Genomic DNA, 20,420 nt, shown 5'->3' with positions numbered 1-20,420 from the left:
GTTGCCTGCGGTGGTACCTTCGGTCCGGGAGGCATCCTGATCGGTGCGGAATTTCAGCAGGCAGCCGGCCACTCCGGGCCACCGGGCCCTGGCCACGAACGATGGCCTTTCCACAGAGAAACAAAACGCACCACGCCAGGTTCCTGGTGTCAGTTTGCAGGAGGCACTTGGCACTGTCAAACCAGCCACAGTTGCCTGTGGGGGCACCTTGCATGTAGGAGGCATCCTGATCCGTGCGGAATTTCAGCAGGCAGCCGGCCACACCGGGCCACCGGGCCCTGGATCTAAACCATGGCCTTTCCCTTAGAAACTAAAGTCACCAGGCCAGGTTCCAGATGTCAATTTGCAGGAGGCACTTGGCGCTGTCAAAGCAGCCACAGTTGCCGGTGGTGGTACCTTCGGTCCGGGAGGCATCCTGATCGGTGGATTAATTTCAGCAGGCAGCCAGCCACTCCAGGCCACCGGGCCCTGGACACGAACGATGGCCTTTCCCCTGAGAAACAAAACGCACCAGGCCGGGTTCCTGATGTCTGTTTGCAGGAGGCACTTGGCACTGTCAAACCAGCCACAATTGCCTGTGGGGGCACCTTGCATCTGGGATATATCCTAATCGGTGCGGAATTTCAGCACCAGCCGGCCACTCCGGGCCACCGGGCCCTGGACATGAACGATGGCCTTTCCCCTGAGAAAGAAAACTCACCAGGCCAGGTTCCTGATGTCAGTTTGCAGGAGGCACTTGGCACTGTCAAACCAGCCACAGTTGCCTGTGGGGGCACCTTGCATCTGGGACATATCCTGTTCTGTGTGGAATTTCAGCAGGCAGCCGGCCACTCGGGGCCAACCGGCCCCGGACAGGAACGATGGCCTTTCCCCAGAGAAACAAAACTCACCAGGCCAGGTTCCTGATGTCAGTTTGCAGGAGGCACTTGGCACTGTCAGACCAGCCACAGTTGCCTGTGGGGGCACCTTGCATGTAGGAGCCATCCTGATCGGTGCGGAATTTCAGCCGGCAGCCGGCCACTCCAGGCCACCGGGCCCTGGACACGAACGATGGCCTTTCCCCTGAGAAACAAAACTCACCAGGCCAGGTTCCTCATCTCTGTTTGCAGGAGGCACTTGGCACTGTCAAACCAGCCACAGTTGCCTGCGGTGGTACCTTCGGTCCGGGCGGCATCCTGATCGGTGGATTAATTTCAGCAGGCAGCCGGCCACTCCAGGCCACCGGGCCCTGGACACAAACGATGGCCTTTCCCCTGAGAAACAAAACGCACCAGGCCCGGTTCCTGATGTCTGTTTGCAGGAGGCACGTGGCACTGTCAAACCAGCCACAGCTGCCTGTGGGGGCACCTTGCATCTGGGACATATCCTGATCCGTGTGGAATTTCAGCAGGCAGCCGGCCACTCCGGGCCACCGGGCCCTGAATCTAAACCATGGCCTTTCCCTTAGAAACTAAAGTCACCAGGCCAGGTTCCAGATGTCAATTTGCAGGAGGCACTTGGCGCTGTAAAAGCAGCCACAGTTGCCTGTGGTGGTACCTTCGGTCCGGGAGGGATCCTGATCGGTGTGGAATTTCAGCAGGCAGCCGGCCACTCCGGGCCACCGGGCCCTGGACACGAACGATGGCCTTTCCCCTGAGATACAAAACTCACCAGGCCAGGTTCCTCATGTCTGTTTGCAGGAGGCACTTGGCACTGTCAAACCAGCCACAGTTACCTGTGGGGGCACCTTGCATCTCGGAGGTGTCCTGATCCGTGAGGAATTTCAGCAGGCAGCCGGCCACTCCAGGCCACCGGGCCCTGGATATCAACCATGGCCTTTCCCTTAGAAACAAAACTCCCCAGGCCAGGTTCCTGCTGTCAGTTTGCAGGCGGCAATTGGCACTGTCAAACCAGCCGCAGATGCCTGTCGTGGTACCTTCAGTCCGGGAGGCATCCTGATTGGTGCGGAATTTCAGCAGGCAGCCGGCCACTCCAGGCCATCAGGCCCTGGACACGAACGATGGCCTTTCCCCTGAGAAACAAAACTCCCCAGGCCAGGTTCCTGATGTCAGTTTGCAGGAGGCACTTGGCACTGTCAAACCAGACACAGTTGCCTGTGGGGGCACCTTGCATCTGGGAGATATCCTGAAGCATGCGGAATTTCAGCAGGCAGCCAGCCACTCCGGGACACCGGGCCCTGGACACGAACGATGCCCTTTCCCCTGAGAAACAAAACTCACCAGGCCAGGTTCCTCATCTCAGTTTGCAGGAGGCACTTGGCACTGTCAAACCAGACACAGTTGCCTGTGGGGGCACCTTGCATCTGGGAGATATCCTGAAGCATGCGGAATTTCAGCAGGCAGCCGGCCACTCCGGGCCACCGGGCCCTGGACACGAACGATGCCCTTTCCCCTGAGAAACAAAACTCACCAGGCCAGGTTCCTGATGTCAGTTTGCAGGAGGCACTTGGCACTGTCAAACCAGACACAGTTGCCTGTGGGGGCACCTTGCATCGGGGAGATATCCTGAAGCATCCGGAATTTCAGCAGGCAGCCGGCCACTCCGGGCCACCGGGCCCTGGACACGAACGATGCCCTTTCCCCTGAGAAACAAAACTCACCAGGCCAGGTTCCTGATGTCAGTTTGCAGGAGGCACTTGGCACTGTCAAACCAGACACAGTTGCCTGTGGGGGCACCTTGCATCTGGGAGATATCCTGAAGCATGCGGAATTTCAGCAGGCAGCCGGCCACTCCGGGCCACCGGGCCCTGGACACGAACGATGGCCTTTGCCCTGAGAAACAAAACTCACCAGGCCAGGTTCCTGTTGTCAGTTTGCAGGAGGCACTTGGCACTGTCAAACCAGCCACAGTTGCCTGTGGGGGCACCTTGCATCTAGGAGGAATCCTGATCGGTGCGGAATTTCAGCAGGCAGCTGGCCACTCCTGGCCACCGCGCTCTGGACTTGAACAATGGCCTTTCCCCAGTGAAACAAAACTCAACAGGGCAGGTTCCTGATGTCAGTTTGCAGGAGGCACTTGGCACTGTCAAACCAGCCACAGTTGACTGCGGTGGTACCTTCGGCCCGGGAGGCATCCTGATCGGTGCGGAATTTCAGCAGGCAGCCGGCCACTCCGGGCCACCGGGCCCTGGATCTAAACCATGGCCTTTCCCTTAGAAACTAAAGTCACCAGGCCAGGTTCCAGATGCCAATTTGCAGGAGGCACTTGGCGCTGTCAAAGCAACCACAGTTGCCTGTGGTGGTACCTTCGGTCCGGGAGGGATCCTGATCGGTGTGGAATTTCAGCAGGCAGCCGGCCACTCCGGGCCACCGGGCCCTGGACACGAACGATGGCCTTTCCCCTGAGAAACAAAATTCAGCAGGCCAGGTTCCTGATGTCTGTTTGCAGGAGGCACTTGGCACTGTCAAACCAGCCACAGTTGCCTGTGGGGGCACCTTGCATATAGGACGTATCCTGATCGGTGCGGAATTTCAGCAGGCAGCCGGCCACTCCGGGCCACCGGGCCCTGGATCTAAACCATGGCCTTTCCCTTAGAAACTAAAGTCACCAGGCCAGGTTCCAGATGCCAATTTGCAGGAGGCACTTGGCGCTGTCAAAGCAACCACAGTTGCCTGTGGTGGTACCTTCGGTCCGGGAGGGATCCTGATCGGTGTGGAATTTCAGCAGGCAGCCGGCCACTCCGGGCCACCGGGCCCTGGATATCAACCATGGCCTTTCCCTTAGAAACAAAAGTCTGCAGGCCAGGTTCCTGCTGGCAGTGTGCAGGCGGCAATTGGCACTGTCAAACCAGCCGCAGATGCCTGTCGTGGTACGGTCAGTCCGGGTGGCATCCTGATTGGTGCGGAATTTCAGCAGGCAGCCGGCCACTCCAGGCCATCAGGCCCTGGACACGAACAATGGCCTTTCCGCTGAGAAACAAAACTCACCAGGCCAGGTTCCTCATCTCTGTTTGCAGGAGGCACTTGGCACTGTCAAACCAGCCGCAGTTGCCTGTGGTGGTACCTTCGGTCCGGGCGGCATCCTGATCGGCGCGGAATTTCAGCAGGCAGCCGGCCACTCCGGGCCACCGGGCCCTGGACACGAACGATGGCCTTTCCCCTGAGAAACAAAACTCACCAGGCCAGGTTCCTGATGTCAGTTTGCAGGCGGCACTTGGCACTGTCAAACCAGCCACAGTTGCCTGTGGGGGCACCTTGCATCTAGGAGGAATCCTGATTGGTGCGGAATTTCAGCAGGCAGCCGGCCACTCCAGGCCACTGGGCCCTAAACAGTAACGATGGCCTTTCCCCTGAGAAACAAAACTCAACAGGCCAGGATCCTTATGTCAATTTGCTGGAGGCACTTGGCACTTTCAAACGAGCCACAGTTGCCTGTGGGGGCACCTTGCATGTAGGAGGCATCCTGATCCGTGCGGAATTTCAGCCGGCAGCCGGCCACTCCGGGCCACCGGGCCCTGGCTAGGAACCATGGCCTTTCCCTTAGAAACAAAAGTCACCAGGCCAGGTTCCTGCTGTCAGTTTGCAGGAGGCACTTGGCACTGTCAAACCAGCCACAGTTGACTGCGGTGGTACCTTCGGCCCGGGAGGCATCCTGATCGGTGCGGAATTTCAGCAGGCAGCCGGCCACTCCGGGCCACCGGGCCCTGGACACGAACGATGGCCTTTCCACAGAGAAACAAAACGCACCAGGCCAGGTTCCTGGTGTCAGTTTGCAGGAGGCACGTGGCACTGTCAAACCAGCCACAGTTGCCTGAGGGGGCACCTTGCATCTAGGAGGCATCCTGATCCGTGCGGAATTTCAGCAGGCAGCCGGCCACTCCGGGCCACCGGGCCCTGGACACGATCGATGGCCTTTCCCCTGAGAAACAAAACTCACCAGGCCAGGTTCCTCATCTCTGTTTGCAGGAGGCACTTGGCACTGTCAAACCAGCCACAGTTGCCTGTGGGGGCACCTTGCATCTAGGACGTATCCTGATCCGTGCGGAATTTCAGCAGGCAGCCGGCCACTCCGGCCCACCGGGCCCTGGCTAGGAACCATGGCCTTTCCCTTAGAAACAAAAGTCACCAGGCCAGGTTCCTGCTGTCAGTTTGCAGGCAGCACTTGGCACTGTCAAACCTGCCACAGTTGCCTGTGGTGGTACCTTCGGTCCGGGAGGGATCCTGATCGGTGTGGAATTTCAGCAGGCAGCCGGCCACTCCGGGCCACCGGGCCCTAGACACGAACTATGGCCTTTCCACAGAGAAACAAAATTCAGCAGGCCAGGTTCCTGATGTCAGTTTGCAGGAGGCACTTGGCACTGTCAAACCAGCCACAGTTGCCTGTGGGGGCACCTTGCATATAGGACGTATCCTGATCCGTGTGGAATTTGAGCAGGCAGCCGGCCACTCCGGGCCACCGGGCCCTGGATGTCAACCATGGCCTTTCTCTTAGAAACAAAAGTCACCAGGCCAGGTTCCTGATGTCAGTTTGCAGGCGGCAATTGGCACTGTCAAACCAGCCACAGTTGCCTGTCGTGGTACCTTCAGTCCGGGAGGCATCCTGATTGGTGCGGAATTTCAGCAGGCAGCCGGCCACTCCAGGCCATCAGGCCCTGGACACGAACGATGGCCTTTCCCCTGAGAAACAAAACTCCCCAGGCCAGGTTCCTCATCTCTGTTTGCAGGAGGCACGTGGCACTGTCAAACCAGCCACAGTTGCCTGTGGTGGAACCTTCGGTCCGGGCGGCATCCTGATCGGCGCGGAATTTCAGCAGGCAGCTGGCCACACCAGGCCATCGGGCCCTGGACACGAACGATGGCCTTTCCCCTGAGAAACAAAACGCACCAGGCCAGGTTCCTGATGTCAGTTTGCAGGAGGCACTTGGCACTGTCAAACCAGCCACAGTTGCCTGTCGTGGTTCCTTCAGTCCGGGAGGCATCCGGATCGGTGCGGAATTTCAGCAGGCAGCCGGCCACTCCAGGCCATCATGCCCTGGACACGAACGATGGCCTTTCCCCTGAGAAACAAAACTCACCAGGCCAGGTTCCTCATCTCAGTTTGCAGGAGGCACTTGGCACTGTCAAACCAGCCACAGTTGCCTGCGGTGGTACATTCGGTCTGGGAGGCATCCTGATCGGTGCGGAATTTCAGCAGGCAGCCGGCCACTCCGGCCACCGGGCCCTAGACACGAACGATGGCCTTTCCCCTGAGAAACAAAATGCACCAGGCCAGGTTCCTGGTGTCAGTTTGCAGGAGGCACGTGGCACTGTCAAACCAGCCACAGTTGCCTGTGGGGGCACCTTGCATCTGGGACATATCCTGATCTGTGTGGAATTTCAGCAGGCAGCCGGCCACTCGGGGCCACCCGGCCCCGGACAGGAACGATGGCCTTTCCCCAGAGAAACAAAACTCACCAGGCCAGGTTCCGGATGTCAGTTTGCAGGAGGCACGTGGCACTGTCAAACCTGCCACAGTTGCCTGTGGTGATACCTTCGGCCCGGGAGGCATCCTGATCGGTGCGGAATTTCAGCAGGCAGCCGGCCACTCCGGGCCACCGGGCCCTGGACATGAACGATGGCCTTTCCACAGAGAAACAACACGCACCAGGCCAGGTTCCTGGTGTCAGTTTCCAGGAGGCACTTGGCACTGTCAAACCAGCCACAGTTGCCTGTGGGGGCACCTTGCATCTAGGAGGCATCCTGATCCGTGCGGAATTTCAGCAGGCAGCCGGCCACTCCGGGCCACCGGGCCCTGGGCACGAACGATGGCCTTTCCCCTGAGAAACAAAACTCACCAGGCCAGGTTCCTGATGTCAGTTTGCAGGAGGCAATTGGCACTGTCAAACCAGCTGCACATGCCTGTCGTGGTACCTTCAGTCCGGGAGGCATCCTGATTGGTGCGGAATTTCAGCAGGCAGCTGGCCACTCCGGGCCACCGGGCCCTGGACAGGAACGATGGCCTTTCCCCTGAGAAAGAAAACTCACCAGGCCAGGTTCCTGATGTCACTTTGCAGGAGGCACGTGGCACTGTCAAACCAGCCACAGTTGCCTGTGGGGGCACCTTGCATATAGGACGTATCCTGATCCGTGCGGAATTTCAGCAGGCAGCCGGCCACTCCGGGCCTCCGGGCCCTGGATATCAACCATGGCCTTTCCCTTAGAAACAAAAGTCACCAGGCCAGGTTCCTGCTGTCAGTTTGCAGGCGGCAATTGGCACTGTCAAACCAGCCGCAGATGCCTGTGGTGGTACCTTCAGTCCGGGAGGCATCCTGATTGGTGCGGAATTTCAGCAGGCAGCCGGCCACTCTGGGCCACCGGGCCCTGGACACGAACGATGGCCTTTCCACAGAGAAACAAAACGCACCAGGCCAGGTTCCTGGTGTCAGTTTGCAGGAGGCACTTGGCACTGTCAAACCAGCCACAGTTGCCTGTGGGGGCACCGTGCATCTGGGCGGTATCCTGATCCGGCCGGAATTTCAGCAGGCAGCCGGCCACTCCGGGCCACCGGGCCCTGGACACGAACGATGGCCTTTCCACAGAGAAACAAAACGCACCAGGCCAGGTTCCTGGTGTCAGTTTGCAGGAGGCACTTGGCACTGTCAAACCAGCCACAGTTGCCTGTGGGGGCACCTTGCATGTAGGAGGCATCCTGATCCGTGCGGAATTTCAGCAGGCAGCCGGCCACTCCAGGCCACCGGGCCCTGGGCACGAACGATGGCCTTTCCCCTGAGAAACAAAACTCACCAGGCCAGGTTCCTGATGTCAGTTTGCAGGAGGCACTTGGCACTGTCAAACCAGCCACAGTTGCCTGTGGGGGCACCTTGCATCTAGGGCGTATCCTGATCCGTGCGGAATTTCAGCAGGCAGCCGGCCGCTCCGGGCCACCGGGCCCTGGATATCAACCATGGCCTTTCCCTTAGAAACAAAAGTCACCAGGCCAGGTTCCTGCTGTCAGTTTGCAGGCGGCAATTGGCACTGTCAAACCAGCTGCAGATGCCTGTCGTGGTACCTTCAGTCCGGGAGGCATCCTGATTGGTGCGGAATTTCAGCAGGCAGCCGGCCACTCCGGGCCACCGGGCCCTGGACATGAACGATGGCCTTTCCCCTGAGAAAGAAAACTCACCAGGCCAGGTTCCTGATGTCAGTTTGCTGGAGGCACTTGGCACTGTCAAACCAGCCACAGTTGCCTGTGGGGGCACCTTGCATCTGGGACATATCCTGATCTGTGTGGAATTTCAGCAGGCAGCCGGCCACTCGGGGCCACCCGGCCCCGGACAGGAACGATGGCCTTTCCCCAGAGAAACAAAAGTCACCAGGCCAGGTTCCTGCTGTCAGTTTGCAGGAGGCACGTGGCACTGTCAAACCAGCCACAGTTGCCTGTGGTGGTACCTTCGGCCCGGCAGGCATCCTGATCGGTGCGGAATTTCAGCAGGCAGCCGGCCACTCCAGGCCACCGGGCCCTGGATATCAACCATGGCCTTTCCCTTAGAAACAAAAGTCACCAGGCCAGGTTCCTGCTGTCAGTTTGCAGGCGGCAATTGGCACTGTCAAACCAGCCGCAGATGCCTCTCGTGGTACCTTCAGTCCGGGAGGCATCCTGATTGGTGCGGAATTTCAGCAGGCAGCCGGCCACTCCGGGCCACCGGGCCCTGGATCTAAACCATGGCCTTTCCCTTAGAAACTAAAGTCACCAGGCCAGGTTCCAGATGTCAATTTGCAGGAGGCACTTGGCGCTGTCAAAGCAACCACAGTTGCCTGTGGTGGTACCTTCGGTCCGGGAGGGATCCTGATCGGTGTGGAATTTCAGCAGGCAGCCGGCCACTCAGGGCCACCGGGCCCTGGACACGAACGATGGCCTTTCCCCTGAGAAACAAAATTCAGCAGGCCAGGTTCCTGATGTCTGTTTGCAGGAGGCACTTGGCACTGTCAAACCAGCCACAGTTGCCTGTGGGGGCACCTTGCATATAGGACGTATCCTGATCCGTGCGGAATTTCAGCAGGCAGCCGGCCACTCCGGGCCACCGGGCCCTGGATATCAACCATGGCCTTTCCCGTAGAAACAAAAGTCAGCAGGCCAGGTTCCTGCTGGCAGTTTGCAGGCGGCAATTGGCACTGTCAAACCAGCCGCAGATGCCTGTCGTGGTACGGTCAGTCCGGGTGGCATCCTGATTGGTGCGGAATTTCAGCAGGCAGCCGGCCACTCCAGGCCATCAGGCCCTGGACACGAACAATGGCCTTTCCGCTGCGAAACAAAACTCACCAGGCCAGGTTCCTCATCTCTGTTTGCAGGAGGCACTTGGCACTGTCAAACCAGCCACAGTTGCCTGTGGTGGTACCTTCGGTCCGGGCGGCATCCTGATCGGCGCGGAATTTCAGCAGGCAGCCGGCCACTCCGGGCCACCGGGCCCTGGACACGAACGATGGCCTTTCCCCTGAGAAACAAAACTCACCAGGCCAGGTTCCTGATGTCAGTTTGCAGGCGGCACTTGGCACTGTCAAACCAGCCACAGTTGCCTGTGGGGGCACCTTGCATGTAGGAGGAATCCTGATCGGTGCGGAATTTCAGCAGGCAGCCGGCCACTCCTGGCCACCGCGCCCTGGACTTGAACAATGGCCTTTCCCCAGAGAAACAAAACTCAACAGGGCAGGTTCCTGATGGCAGTTTGCAGGAGGCACTTGGCACTGTCAAACCAGCCACCGCTGCCTGTGGGGGCACCTTGCATCTGGGAGGCATCCTGATCCGTGCGGAATTTCAGCAGGCAGCCGGCCACTCCAGGCCACCGGGCCCTAAACAGTAACGATGGCCTTTCCCCTGAGAAACAAAACTCACCAGGCCAGGTTCCTCATCTCTGTTTGCAGGAGGCACTTGGCACTGTCAAACCAGCCACAGTTGCCTGTGGGGGCACCTTGCATCTAGGACGTATCCTGATCCGTGCGGAATTTCAGCAGGCAGCCGGCCACTCCGGGCCACCGGGCCCTGGATATCAACCATGGCCTTTCCCTTAGAAACAAAAGTCAGCAGGCCAGGTTCCTGCTGGCAGTGTGCAGGCGGCAATTGGCACTGTCAAACCAGCCGCAGATGCCTGTCGTGGTACGGTCAGTCCGGGAGGCATCCTGATCGGCGCGGAATTTCAGCAGGCAGCCGGCCACTCCGGGCCACCGGGCCCTGGATATCAACCATGGCCTTTCTCTTAGAAACAAAAGTCACCAGGCCAGGTTCCTGATGTCAGTTTGCAGGCGGCAATTGGCACTGTCAAACCAGCCACAGTTGCCTGTCGTGGTACCTTCAGTCCGGGAGGCATCCTGATTGGTGCGGAATTTCAGCAGGCAGCCGGCCACTCCGGGCCACCGGGCCCTGGACACGAACGATGGCCTTTCCCCTGAGAAACAAAACTCACCAGGCCAGGTTCCTCATCTCTGTTTGCAGGAGGCACTTGGCACTGTCAAACCAGCCACAGTTGCCTGTGGGGGCACCTTGCATCTAGGACGTATCCTGATCCGTGCGGAATTTCAGCAGGCAGCCGGCCACTCCGGGCCACCGGGCCCTGGATATCAACCATGGCCTTTCTCTTAGAAACAAAAGTCACCAGGCCAGGTTCCTGATGTCAGTTTGCAGGCGGCAATTGGCACTGTCAAACCAGCCACAGTTGCCTGTCGTGGTACCTTCAGTCCGGGAGGCATCCTGATTGGTGCGGAATTTCAGCAGGCAGCCGGCCACTCCAGGCCATCAGGCCCTGGACATGAACGATGGCCTTTCCCCTGAGAAACAAAACTCACCAGGCCAGGTTCCTCATCTCTGTTTGCAGGAGGCACTTGGCACTGTCAAACCAGCCACAGTTGCCTGTGGTGGTACCTTCGGTCCAGGCGGCATCCTGATCGGCGCGGAATTTCAGCAGGCAGCCGGCCACACCAGGCCATCGGGCCCTGGACACGAACGATGGCCTTTCCCCTGAGAAACAAAACGCACCAGGCCAGGTTCCTGATGTCAGTTTGCAGGAGGCACTTGGCACTGTCAAACCAGCCACAGTTGCCTGTCGTGGTTCCTTCAGTCCGGGAGGCATCCGGATCGGTGCGGAATTTCAGCAGGCAGCCGGCCACTCTAGGCCATCATGCCCTGGACACGAACGATGGCCTTTCCCCTGAGAAACAAAACTCACCAGGCCAGGTTCCTCATCTCAGTTTGCAGGAGGCACTTGGCACTGTCAAACCAGCCACAGTTGCCTGCGGTGGTACATTCGGTCTGGGAGGCATCCTGATCGGTGCGGAATTTCAGCAGGCAGCCGGCCACTCCGGCCACCGGGCCCTAGACACGAACGATGGCCTTTCCCCTGAGAAACAAAATGCACCAGGCCAGGTTCCTGGTGTCAGTTTGCAGGAGGCACTTGGCACTGTCAAACCAGCCACAGTTGCCTGTGGTGTTACCTTCGGTCCGGGAGGGATCCTGATCGGTGTGGAATTTCAGTAGGCAGCCGGCCACTCCGGGCCACCGGGCCCTGGATCTAAACCATGGCCTTTCCCTTAGAAACTAAAGTCACCAGGCCAGGTTCCAGATGTCAATTTGCAGGAGGCACTTGGCGCTGTCAAACCAGCCACAGTTGCCTGTGGTGTTACCTTCGGTCCGGGAGGGATCCTGATCGGTGTGGAATTTCAGTAGGCAGCCGGCCACTCCAGGCCACCGGGCCCTGGACACAAACGATGGCCTTTCCCCTGAGAAACAAAACTTACCAGGCCAGGTTCCTGATGTCTGTTTGCAGGAGGCACGTGGCACTGTCAAACCAGCCACAGTTGCCTGTGGGGGCACCTTGCATCTGGGACATATCCTGATCTGTGTGGAATTTCAGCAGGCAGCCGGCCACTCGGGGCCACCCGGCCCCGGACAGGAACGATGGCCTTTCACCAGAGAAACAAAACTCACCAGGCCAGGTTCCTGATGTCAGTTTGCAGGAGGCACGTGGCACTGTCAAACCTGCCACAGCTGCCTGTGGTGATACCTTCGGCCCGGGAGGCATCCTGATCGGTGCGGAATTTCAGCAGGCAGCCGGCCACTCCGGGCCACCGGGCCCTGGACATGAACGATGGCCTTTCCACAGAGGAACAACACGCACCAGGCCAGGTTCCTGGTGTCAGTTTGCAGCAGGCACTTGGCACTGTCAAACCAGCCACAGTTGCCTGTGGGGGCACCTTGCATCTAGGAGGCATCCTGATCCGTGCGGAATTTCAGCAGGCAGCCGGCCACTCCGGGCCACCGGGCCCTGGGCACGAACGATGGCCTTTCCCCTGAGAAACAAAACTCACCAGGCCAGGTTCCTGATGTCAGTTTGCAGGAGGCAATTGGCACTGTCAAACCAGCTGCACATGCCTGTCGTGGTACCTTCAGTCCGGGAGGCATCCTGATTGGTGCGGAATTTCAGCAGGCAGCCGGCCACTCCAGGCCATCGGGCCCTGGACAAGAACAATGGCCTTTCCCCTGAGAAACAAAACGCACCAGTCCCGGTTCCTCATGTCTGTTTGCAGGAGGCACTTGGCACTGTCAAACCAGCCACAGTTGCCTGTGGTGGTACCTTCGGTCCGGGAGGCATCCTGATCGGTGGATTAATTTCAGCAGGCAGCCGGCCACTCCAGGCCATCGGGCCCTGGACAAGAACGATGGCCTTTCCCCAGAGAAACAAAACGCACCAGGCCAGGTTCCTGATGTCTTTTTGCAGGAGGCACGTGGCACTGTCAAACCAGCCACAGTTGCCTGTGGGGGCACCTTGCATATAGGACGTATCCTGATCCGTGCGGAATTTCAGCAGGCAGCTGGCCACTCCGGGCCACCGGGCCCTGGACATGAACGATGGCCTTTCGCCTGAGAAAGAAAACTCACCAGGCCAGGTTCCTGATGTCACTTTGCAGGAGGCACGCGGCACTGTCAAACCAGCCACAGTTGCCTGTGGTGGTACCTTCGGCCCGGGAGGCATCCTGATCGGTGCGGAATTTCAGCAGGCAGCCGGCCACTCCAGGCCGTCGGGCCCTGGACACGAACGATGGCCTTTCCCCTGAGAAACAAAACTCACCAGGCCAGGTTCCTCATGTCTGTTTGCAGGAGGCACTTGGCACTGTCAAACCAGCCACAGTTGCCTGCGGTTGTACCTTCAGTCCGGGAGGCATCCTGATTGGTGCGGAATTTCAGCAGGCAGCCGGCCACTCCAGGCCATCGGGCCCTGGACACGAACGATGGCCTTTCCCCGAGAAACAAAACTCACCGGGCCAGGTTCCGCATGTCTGTTTGCAGGAGGCACTTGGCACTGTCAAACCAGCCACAGTTGCCTGTCGTGGTTCCCTCAGTCCGGGAGGCATCCTGATTGGTGCGGAATTTCAGCAGGCAGCCGGCCACTCCGGGCCACCGGGCCCTAGACACGAACGATGGCCTTTCCCCTGAGAAACAAAACGCACCAGGCCAGGTTCCTGGTGTCAGTTTGCAGGAGGCACTTGGCACTGTCAAACCAGCCACAGTTGCCTCTGGGGGCACCTTGCATGTAGGAGGCATCCTGATCCGTGCGGAATTTCAGCAGGCAGCCGGCCACTCCGGGCCACCGGGCCCTGGATCTAAACCATGGCCTTTCCCTAAGAAACGAAACTCACCAGGCCAGGTTCCAGATGTCAATTTGCAGGAGGCACTTGGCGCTGTCAAAGCAACCACAGTTGCCTGTGGTGGTACCTTCGGTCCGGGAGGGATCCTGATCGGTGTGGAATTTCAGCAGGCAGCCGGCCACTCCGGGCCACCGGGCCCTGGACACGAACGATGGCCTTTCCCCTGAGAAACAAAACTCACCAGGCCAGGTTCCTGATGTCAGTTTTCAGGAGGCACGTGGCACTGTCAAACCAGCCACAGTTGCCTGTGGTGGTGCCTTCGGCCCGGGAGGCATCCTGATCGGTGCGGAATTTCAGCAGGCAGCCGGCCACTCCGGGCCACCGGGCCCTGGATCGAAACCAGGGCCTTTCCCTTAGAACATAAAGTCACCAGGCCAGGTTCCTGATGTCAGTTTTCAGGAGGCACTTGGCACTGTCAGACCAGCCACAGTTGCCTGTGGGGGCACCTTGCATGTAGGAGGCATCCTGATGGGTGCGGAATTTCAGCAGGCAGCCGGCCACTCCAGGCCATCGGGCCCTGGACACGAACGATGGCCTTTCCCCTGAGAAACAAAACTCACCAGGCCAGGTTCCTCATCTCTGTTTGCAGGAGGCACTTGGCACTGTCAAACCAGCCACAGTTGCCTGCGGTGGTACCTTCGGTCCGGGAGGCATCCTGATCGGTGCGGAATTTCAGCAGGCAGCCGGCCACTCCGGGCCACCGGGCCCTGGCCACGAACGATGGCCTTTCCACAGAGAAACAAAACGCACCAGGCCAGGTTCCTGGTGTCAGTTTGCAGGAGGCACTTGGCACTGTCAAACCAGCCACAGTTGCCTGTGGGGGCACCTTGCATGTAGGAGGCATCCTGATCCGTGCGGAATTTCAGCAGGCAGCCGGCCACACCGGGCCACCGGGCCCTGGATCTAAACCATGGCCTTTCCCTTAGAAACTAAAGTCACCAGGCCAGGTTCCAGATGTCAATTTGCAGGAGGCACTTGGCGCTGTCAAAGCAGCCACAGTTGCCGGTGGTGGTACCTTCGGTCCGGGAGGCATCCTGATCGGTGGATTAATTTCAGCAGGCAGCCAGCCACTCCAGGCCACCGGGCCCTGGACACGAACGATGGCCTTTCCCCTGAGAAACAAAACGCACCAGGCCGGGTTCCTGATGTCTGTTTGCAGGAGGCACTTGGCACTGTCAAACCAGCCACAATTGCCTGTGGGGGCACCTTGCATCTGGGATATATCCTAATCGGTGCGGAATTTCAGCACCAGCCGGCCACTCCGGGCCACCGGGCCCTGGACATGAACGATGGCCTTTCCCCTGAGAAAGAAAACTCACCAGGCCAGGTTCCTGATGTCAGTTTGCAGGAGGCACTTGGCACTGTCAAACCAGCCACAGTTGCCTGTGGGGGCACCTTGCATCTGGGACATATCCTGTTCTGTGTGGAATTTCAGCAGGCAGCCGGCCACTCGGGGCCAACCGGCCCCGGACAGGAACGATGGCCTTTCCCCAGAGAAACAAAACTCACCAGGCCAGGTTCCTGATGTCAGTTTGCAGGAGGCACTTGGCACTGTCAGACCAGCCACAGTTGCCTGTGGGGGCACCTTGCATGTAGGAGCCATCCTGATCGGTGCGGAATTTCAGCCGGCAGCCGGCCACTCCAGGCCACCGGGCCCTGGACACGAACGATGGCCTTTCCCCTGAGAAACAAAACTCACCAGGCCAGGTTCCTCATCTCTGTTTGCAGGAGGCACTTGGCACTGTCAAACCAGCCACAGTTGCCTGCGGTGGTACCTTCGGTCCGGGCGGCATCCTGATCGGTGGATTAATTTCAGCAGGCAGCCGGCCACTCCAGGCCACCGGGCCCTGGACACAAACGATGGCCTTTCCCCTGAGAAACAAAACGCACCAGGCCCGGTTCCTGATGTCTGTTTGCAGGAGGCACGTGGCACTGTCAAACCAGCCACAGCTGCCTGTGGGGGCACCTTGCATCTGGGACATATCCTGATCCGTGTGGAATTTCAGCAGGCAGCCGGCCACTCCGGGCCACCGGGCCCTGAATCTAAACCATGGCCTTTCCCTTAGAAACTAAAGTCACCAGGCCAGGTTCCAGATGTCAATTTGCAGGAGGCACTTGGCGCTGTAAAAGCAGCCACAGTTGCCTGTGGTGGTACCTTCGGTCCGGGAGGGATCCTGATCGGTGTGGAATTTCAGCAGGCAGCCGGCCACTCCGGGCCACCGGGCCCTGGACACGAACGATGGCCTTTCCCCTGAGATACAAAACTCACCAGGCCAGGTTCCTCATGTCTGTTTGCAGGAGGCACTTGGCACTGTCAAACCAGCCACAGTTACCTGTGGGGGCACGTTGCATCTCGGAGGTGTCCTGATCCGTGAGGAATTTCAGCAGGCAGCCGGCCACTCCAGGCCACCGGGCCCTGGATATCAACCATGGCCTTTCCCTTAGAAACAAAACTCCCCAGGCCAGGTTCCTGCTGTCAGTTTGCAGGCGGCAATTGGCACTGTCAAACCAGCCGCAGATGCCTGTCGTGGTACCTTCAGTCCGGGAGGCATCCTGATCCGTGCGGAATTTCAGCAGGCAGCCGGCCACTCCGGGCCACCGGGCCCTGGGCACGAACGATGGCCTTTCCCCTGAGAAACAAAACTCCCCAGGCCAGGTTCCTGATGTCAGTTTGCAGGAGGCACTTGGCACTGTCAAACCAGACACAGTTGCCTGTGGGGGCACCTTGCATCTGGGAGATATCCTGAAGCATGCGGAATTTCAGCAGGCAGCCAGCCACTCCGGGACACCGGGCCCTGGACACGAACGATGCCCTTTCCCCTGAGAAACAAAACTCACCAGGCCAGGTTCCTCATCTCAGTTTGCAGGAGGCACTTGGCACTGTCAAACCAGACACAGTTGCCTGTGGGGGCACCTTGCATCTGGGAGATATCCTGAAGCATGCGGAATTTCAGCAGGCAGCCGGCCACTCCGGGCCACCGGGCCCTGGACACGAACGATGCCCTTTCCCCTGAGAAACAAAACTCACCAGGCCAGGTTCCTGATGTCAGTTTGCAGGAGGCACTTGGCACTGTCAAACCAGACACAGTTGCCTGTGGGGGCACCTTGCATCGGGGAGATATCCTGAAGCATCCGGAATTTCAGCAGGCAGCCGGCCACTCCGGGCCACCGGGCCCTGGACACGAACGATGCCCTTTCCCCTGAGAAACAAAACTCACCAGGCCAGGTTCCTGATGTCAGTTTGCAGGAGGCACTTGGCACTGTCAAACCAGACACAGTTGCCTGTGGGGGCACCTTGCATCTGGGAGATATCCTGAAGCATGCGGAATTTCAGCAGGCAGCCGGCCACTCCGGGCCACCGGGCCCTGGACACGAACGATGGCCTTTGCCCTGAGAAACAAAACTCACCAGGCCAGGTTCCTGATGTCAGTTTGCAGGAGGCACTTGGCACTGTCAAACCAGCCACAGTTGCCTGTGGGGGCACCTTGCATCTAGGAGGAATCCTGATCGGTGCGGAATTTCAGCAGGCAGCTGGCCACTCCTGGCCACCGCGCTCTGGACTTGAACAATGGCCTTTCCCCAGTGAAACAAAACTCAACAGGGCAGGTTCCTGATGTCAGTTTGCAGGAGGCACTTGGCACTGTCAAACCAGCCACAGTTGACTGCGGTGGTACCTTCGGCCCGGGAGGCATCCTGATCGGTGCGGAATTTCAGCAGGCAGCCGGCCACTCCGGGCCACCGGGCCCTGGATCTAAACCATGGCCTTTCCCTTAGAAACTAAAGTCACCAGGCCAGGTTCCAGATGCCAATTTGCAGGAGGCACTTGGCGCTGTCAAAGCAACCACAGTTGCCTGTGGTGGTACCTTCGGTCCGGGAGGGATCCTGATCGGTGTGGAATTTCAGCAGGCAGCCGGCCACTCCGGGCCACCGGGCCCTGGACACGAACGATGGCCTTTCCCCTGAGAAACAAAATTCAGCAGGCCAGGTTCCTGATGTCTGTTTGCAGGAGGCACTTGGCACTGTCAAACCAGCCACAGTTGCCTGTGGGGGCACCTTGCATATAGGACGTATCCTGATCGGTGCGGAATTTCAGCAGGCAGCCGGCCACTCCGGGCCACCGGGCCCTGGATCTAAACCATGGCCTTTCCCTTAGAAACTAAAGTCACCAGGCCAGGTTCCAGATGCCAATTTGCAGGAGGCACTTGGCGCTGTCAAAGCAACCACAGTTGCCTGTGGTGGTACCTTCGGTCCGGGAGGGATCCTGATCGGTGTGGAATTTCAGCAGGCAGCCGGCCACTCCGGGCCACCGGGCCCTGGATATCAACCATGGCCTTTCCCTTAGAAACAAAAGTCTGCAGGCCAGGTTCCTGCTGGCAGTGTGCAGGCGGCAATTGGCACTGTCAAACCAGCCGCAGATGCCTGTCGTGGTACGGTCAGTCCGGGTGGCATCCTGATTGGTGCGGAATTTCAGCAGGCAGCCGGCCACTCCAGGCCATCAGGCCCTGGACACGAACAATGGCCTTTCCGCTGAGAAACAAAACTCACCAGGCCAGGTTCCTCATCTCTGTTTGCAGGAGGCACTTGGCACTGTCAAACCAGCCGCAGTTGCCTGTGGTGGTACCTTCGGTCCGGGCGGCATCCTGATCGGCGCGGAATTTCAGCAGGCAGCCGGCCACTCCGGGCCACCGGGCCCTGGACACGAACGATGGCCTTTCCCCTGAGAAACAAAACTCACCAGGCCAGGTTCCTGATGTCAGTTTGCAGGCGGCACTTGGCACTGTCAAACCAGCCACAGTTGCCTGTGGGGGCACCTTGCATCTAGGAGGAATCCGGATTGGTGCGGAATTTCAGCAGGCAGCCGGCCACTCCAGGCCACTGGGCCCTAAACAGTAACGATGGCCTTTCCCCTGAGAAACAAAACTCAACAGGCCAGGATCCTTATGTCAATTTGCTGGAGGCACTTGGCACTTTCAAACGAGCCACAGTTGCCTGTGGGGGCACCTTGCATGTAGGAGGCATCCTGATCCGTGCGGAATTTCAGCCGGCAGCCGGCCACTCCGGGCCACCGGGCCCTGGCTAGGAACCATGGCCTTTCCCTTAGAAACAAAAGTCACCAGGCCAGGTTCCTGCTGTCAGTTTGCAGGAGGCACTTGGCACTGTCAAACCAGCCACAGTTGACTGCGGTGGTACCTTCGGCCCGGGAGGCATCCTGATCGGTGCGGAATTTCAGCAGGCAGCCGGCCACTCCGGGCCACCGGGCCCTGGACACGAACGATGGCCTTTCCACAGAGAAACAAAACGCACCAGGCCAGGTTCCTGGTGTCAGTTTGCAGGAGGCACGTGGCACTGTCAAACCAGCCACAGTTGCCTGAGGGGGCACCTTGCATCTAGGAGGCATCCTGATCCGTGCGGAATTTCAGCAGGCAGCCGGCCACTCCGGGCCACCGGGCCCTGGACACGAACGATGGCCTTTCCCCTGAGAAACAAAACTCACCAGGCCAGGTTCCTCATCTCTGTTTGCAGGAGGCACTTGGCACTGTCAAACCAGCCACAGTTGCCTGTGGGGGCACCTTGCATCTAGGACGTATCCTGATCCGTGCGGAATTTCAGCAGGCAGCCGGCCACTCCGGCCCACCGGGCCCTGGCTAGGAACCATGGCCTTTCCCTTAGAAACAAAAGTCACCAGGCCAGGTTCCTGCTGTCAGTTTGCAGGCAGCACTTGGCACTGTCAAACCTGCCACAGTTGCCTGCGGTGGTACCTTCGGTCTGGGAGGCATCCTGATCCGTGCGGAATTTCAGCAGGCAGCCGGCCACTCGGGGCCACCCGGCCCCGGACAGGAACGATAGCCTTTCCCCAGAGAAACAAAACTCACCAGGCCAGGTTCCTGATGTCAGTTTGCAGGAGGCACGTGGCACTGTCAAACCAGCCACAGTTGCCTGTGGTGGTACCTTCGGTCCGGGAGGGATCCTGATCGGTGTGGAATTTCAGCAGGCAGCCGGCCACTCCGGGCCACCGGGCCCTAGACACGAACTATGGCCTTTCCACAGAGAAACAAAATTCAGCAGGCCAGGTTCCTGATGTCAGTTTGCAGGAGGCACTTGGCACTGTCAAACCAGCCACAGTTGCCTGTGGGGGCACCTTGCATATAGGACGTATCCTGATCCGTGTGGAATTTGAGCAGGCAGCCGGCCACTCCGGGCCACCGGGCCCTGGATGTCAACCATGGCCTTTCTCTTAGAAACAAAAGTCACCAGGCCAGGTTCCTGATGTCAGTTTGCAGGCGGCAATTGGCACTGTCAAACCAGCCACAGTTGCCTGTCGTGGTACCTTCAGTCCGGGAGGCATCCTGATTGGTGCGGAATTTCAGCAGGCAGCCGGCCACTCCAGGCCATCAGGCCCTGGACACGAACGATGGCCTTTCCCCTGAGAAACAAAACTCCCCAGGCCAGGTTCCTCATCTCTGTTTGCAGGAGGCACTTGGCACTGTCAAACCAGCCACAGTTGCCTGTGGTGGAACCTTCGGTCCGGGCGGCATCCTGATCGGCGCGGAATTTCAGCAGGCAGCTGGCCACACCAGGCCATCGGGCCCTGGACACGAACGATGGCCTTTCCCCTGAGAAACAAAACGCACCAGGCCAGGTTCCTGATGTCAGTTTGCAGGAGGCACTTGGCACTGTCAAACCAGCCACAGTTGCCTGTCGTGGTTCCTTCAGTCCGGGAGGCATCCGGATCGGTGCGGAATTTCAGCAGGCAGCCGGCCACTCCAGGCCATCATGCCCTGGACACGAACGATGGCCTTTCCCCTGAGA

Source organism: Passer domesticus, chromosome W, assembly GCF_036417665.1.
Source record: "Passer domesticus isolate bPasDom1 chromosome W, bPasDom1.hap1, whole genome shotgun sequence".
NCBI classification, from domain to species: Eukaryota; Metazoa; Chordata; class Aves; order Passeriformes; family Passeridae; genus Passer; species Passer domesticus.
Note: the sequence above shows the minus strand (reverse complement) of the source record.